Here is a 5,380-nt window from a genome sequence, read left to right as displayed (position 1 = left end):
TGGAAACCCAGCAGCAATGGATATTAAAGCATTTTGGAGTCACCAACCCAAAAAGGATTGGAGGTGGCGACAAAGGATGATTTGATAAAGATTGCTACAAGGTTAAACCTTACAGAAGTAAAGCAGTCTATAAGAAAGGCAGATATTCAGAGACTGATAGCTGGCCATTATGTGGTAAAGAAGGTGTTTGAGAAGGTGTTTTTTAACAAAAACAGTTTCCTGGCAGTGAAATAGCAATTTCTGAGGCACAGGTGCAGCTGGCAAAGATAGAGGCTGAACGAGAGCAAAATAAATTAGAAGCTGAACGAGAACAAAAGAGATTAGAGGCTGAACGAGAGCAAACCCAGTTAAAGATAGAGGCTGAACGAGAACAAAAAGAAATTGGAGGCCGAACAAGAGGAAAGAGATTAGAGGCCGAACAAAAGAAATTAGAGACTGAACAAAAGATACTCGGATGAAGATAGAGGCTGATCTAGCAATGAAGCAGATGGAATTGAAGAGGATGGAGCTGGATAGTGAGGAGAAGGAGAAACAGAGGCAGCAATGATTTACAAATGATGCAAAAGAGTGTGGAATCTGATTCTGATGATGGTTTTTTCAGCCAGCAGGGAGGTTCGATTAGTCCTCCGTTGAAGAGGATCAAGTTGATCATTATTTCCAACATTTTGAAAAGGTTGCTGTGAGTTCAAAACTGGCCAAGGAAAAGGATGGGCTCTTATGGTACAGAGTGTGATTAAAGGTAAAGCTCAAAAAGCTTATTCTGCTTTGTCTGTGGAGGATGCAGCTGATTAGACCAGGTAAAACAAGCTATTTTGACGGCCTATGAATTGGTCCCTGAGGCTTATAGACAAAAATTCAGAGACTTGAGGAAATCTGCAGATCAGACTTATATGGAATTTGCCATAGAAAGGGAATATGTTTTGAACGATGGTGCCTGGCTAAAAATGTAGATGGGGATTATGATAAATTGACAGAATTGATACTAGTGGAAGACTTTAAAAGATGTGTTCCAGCTGAATTAACAACATATTTAAATGAAAAGGGAGTGGAAATTTTACAAGAAACTGCTAGGTTGGCAGACATTTATGCTTTAACCCATAAATCCAATGGGGACAACCTAAAACCTTTCAAAAGAGTTACAAAGACAATCCAGGTAAACCAGAGATTAAATTGGGAGGTAATCAAAAAGGGAAAAGATGAAAAAGAAGCCAGGGCTGGAGAAACCTGTTGAGCGTACTTGTTATTACTGTAGGAAACCTGGCCATGTGATATCTAATTGTGCCCTTTTGAAGAAAAAGAAGGAAGCTGGGCCCAATGCTTGCTTTCAGGCAATTAAAAATCAAAAAAGGTTTAGGAGATGCTGTTAAAGATCAGTCCTTGCAAGAGGGAAAAGCGGAAAAGTTGGAGGAGGTGAGAAGGAATTCCGTTCGTATGTATCAGAGGGTTTTGTTTCACTGAATGATGAGTCACCCCAGGTGCCAGTGAAAATTCTTAGAGATACTGGGGCTAGTCAATCTCTCTTGCTGGACAGTGTTTTAAATTTTGGTGAAGAAAGTGACACTGGTGAAGTAAATCTAGTACGAGGCGTTACAGGTGAGACCATGTCTGTCCCTTTTCACAGGGTGATTTTAAAGTCAAAGTTCGTAGAAGGACCAGTCGAGATAGGGATAGACCTAGTTTGCCAGTGGAAGGAGTTTCTTTGTTATTGGGAAATGACCTTGCAGATGGAGAAATTGTTCCTGTGGTACGGTTAATGAACCAAACCAAGGATTGATGAGTCTGAGAATGATCCAGATGTTTACCCATCATGTGCGGTGACTCGAGCTAGAGCTAGAGAATTAGCCAAGACAGACAGTCCGGTGCAGTCTGATGTAGTTCCTTGTGACAGTCCTAAACAGGAAGAAAAATTATGATGCCTTATCTGAGACTTTTCTGTCTTCACTGGAGGATCAACATCCTTATAGTGAGCCTGAAGTTAAAGATTTGTCTTTGTCGAGGAAGGATATTATGGTGGAACAGACAAGGACCCTGAGTTGACAGAATTGAAAGAAAAAGTACTCTCATGTGAGGAGATTGAGAAAGTGCCAAGTGGATATTATGTCAAAAATGGAGTGTTAAGGAGGAAATGGAGACCTCCCCATGTCCAAAAAATTTAAAACTCGGTTGGAAAGAGTCCTGCCAGCTAGCGAGAGAGAATCTGAAAACAAGCCAGATAAGAATGAAGACATATTTTGATAGACGTGCTCGGCCTAGGACATTCGCAGTGGGGCAAAAGGTGTTGGTATTTTTCCCTAGCCAAAATAATCCTTGCAAGCTCGTTTTTTCCTGGACCCTATGTTATTGAATCTCGAGTGACTGATCTAAACATATATAATCAAAACACCAGATAGACGCAAGAAAACACAACTCTGTCATGTAAACGATGCTAAAACCTTATTATGAGAGGGATTCAGAGTTGTGGCCTTGGTGGATGGTGTACAGGTTGTTTCTAGAATGCCTGATGTTGATGTTGAGGAAGGCCAATTTAGACCAAATGATTGTTCCATCGAAACTAAAAAAACCAAAATATCATGGAGAACCTTGAAACGAAGTTGGACCATTTACAAGTTTCACAAAAAACAACAGATGAGAGAATTAATTTTAAAATTTAAAAATCTGTTCCCAGATGTTCCAAACAGAACATCGATAATTACCCATGACGTTGATGTTGGGGATGCAAAACCAATCAAACAACACCCATATCGAATGAATGTGGAAAAAAAGTAAACTTGTTGATCAGGAAATAAAGTACATGTTGGAAAATGATATTATTAGACATTCTAACTTCAAATTGGAGTTCGCCCTGTGGTTATTGTACCTAAACCTGATGGAACTGTTAGATTTTGCACAGATTACAGGAAAGTGAATGCTGTAACAAAGTCAGATGCTTACCCTATTCCTAGGGTGGATGATTGCATAGACAGAGTGGGAAAGGCAAAATTTCTTACAAAGATTGACCTATTAAAAGGGTAACTGGTGTGTTCCATTAACAGAAAGAGGAAGGGAAATTTCAGCCTTTGTAACCCCTTCTGGATTGTATGAATACAATGTTTTGCCATTTGGAATGAAAAATGCTCCGGCAACATTTCAAAGAATGATTAATTCAGTGATTCATAGGGTTAAACATACAGATGCCTACATTGACGACTTAGTGACTGGGAAATGATACTTGGGAAGATCACATCTCTGCGTTAGAAAGGTTTGTTTGAAAGACTTTCCAAGGCTAACCTTACAGTTAACTTGGCTAAAAGTGAATTTGGCCATGCCACTGTGACGTATCTTGGTTATGTTGTAGGTCAAGGCAAGCAAGCTCCTGTTCAGGCAAAAGTTCAAGCAATATCTGAGTTCCCTATTCCCACAGGTACGAGGACCGTTAGGAAAGATTTTTGGGAATGGTTGGATATTACCGAAAATTTTGTAAAAATTTGCTGATATTGCTCTTCCCCTAACTAATCTTCTGAAGAAGGGAGTAAAGTTTGTTTCGACAGATTCTTGTCAAGAAGCATTTAAGAAGCTGAAAGCCATTTTATGCTACCATCCTGTGCTCTGAACACCTGACTTTGAAAAGCCATTTTCATTAGCAGTAGATGCCAATGATGAAGCTGCAGGAGCTGTGTTGTTGCAGAAGGGTGACCTTGATGATATTGACCATCCTGTAGCTTACTTTTCAAAGAAATTTAATGAGCATCAAAAGAATTATTCCACCATAGAGAAAGAATTACTGTCGCTTGTTTTAGCCTTGCAACATTTCAGTGTATATGTTTGCACCGCTCAGAAACCATTGACTGTGTATACAGATCATAACCCATTGGTGTTTCTGAGCCGAGTCAAAAACAAGAACAGAAGGCTTGTTAAACTGGAGTTTAATTTTGCAAGAGTTTGATCTCATGATAACTCACATTAAAGGCAAAGATAATGTGATTACTGATTGTCTTTCCCGATGTTAAATGGGAAACATGTATCTGTACTAATCTGATAGTCTGTAGTTGTGTAGCATGATAATTATTAACATTACTAACTGTATGCGCGGTTGAATTTTTCTTGGGAAAATTTTTTTTTAGGTGGGAGGTGTTACGGACTCAGTGAAAGTCCCTTTAAGATAGAGAGTGTGTGTGTATGTGTGTGTGGGGCGTGCTTACGTCAATAGAAGATAAAGGACGTAATGACGTTGTTGAAGAGGTTAGAAGAAGAGAGAGAGAGAGAAGGGAGAGAGACACCAGCCTGCTTGTTTTCTCTATCGATGGATGAGAAACAATAACTGTGTTTGCCACTGAAATCCATGTATGGAAGTTGGAAGTAATCCGGTGGAGTTCACTTTGTTGCTGACCTGTAGAAGGAAACAGGTATTTGTGTGTGGACGACCACGGTTCGGATGCTTTTCGGGGTGAGGAAGTCACTACCGAGTAAACACTGAAGTGTCGTTTGGGTTCCATCGTGGAACATTTGGATTTCGTATGTACTCTCTCTCTATGTTTTTCTACATCTACATCTTATCTTCAGACAACGGTGGTTGTTGAAGAAGCCCTTGCTCATGTTTCACCTTATGGCTTGCGGAACTGAACTTTAAGAACCATTCAGGAACTGGGAGTTTTGGACTTTGTCACACACACACACACACGAAGAATTTAGTTTTGGGGTTAACGTTCGAGGTTTAACATTTTTGAATTCTAACATACTAACATTTTTACTTTTATTTTACGTATTATCATAAGTAGTGATTAATAAAATAGTTTTTAACACTGAATCATGCTCAGTGTGTTTCTTTTGTTGCTGGTTTGTGACAACCTTTATACATGTTATACTGCATCTGTCGTGTACTTGCCCACCCACTCGACTTGCCTATGTACCCTCGAAACCTCCTTGTATCCTTCTCACAATTCCACCCATCAATATATTTCTTCTATCTTCAAAGATCTAAATAGGGTGGATTACCGACAATTCCAGTAACTTTCTGGAGGTACGTTGGGAGAGACGAGCTGAGCCGGCGGCAGAGAAATTCTCCAAGAACAATAAAAAAAATGGCAAGATGCTGGCGGATTTTGGGGCCGGTGCTCAGACTGCAGTGTACCCAGGAAAAGATGAGATCAGAGCAACGCACACGATGCTGGAGGAAACTCAGCGGGTCAGACAGCATCTATGGAGAGAAATGGACAGTCCAGATGAAGGGTCGAAACGTCGACTGTGCATTTCCGTTCATAGATGCTGCCTGTCCCGTTGGGCTGCTCCCGGTTTCCCGCAGAGCAGGTGCGCTGCCGCCGATGCCCCGGCATGTGGCGCCCGAGAGCGCCGTCTCCGCCGGCCAACTTCTCTTGACTCCACGCCTCGTTGTCATGACGTCACC

The sequence above is a fragment of the Pristis pectinata genome, chromosome 2, assembly GCF_009764475.1.
Source record: "Pristis pectinata isolate sPriPec2 chromosome 2, sPriPec2.1.pri, whole genome shotgun sequence".
In the NCBI taxonomy this organism is placed as follows: domain Eukaryota; kingdom Metazoa; phylum Chordata; class Chondrichthyes; order Rhinopristiformes; family Pristidae; genus Pristis; species Pristis pectinata.
This window is presented reverse-complemented; position numbering follows the sequence as displayed.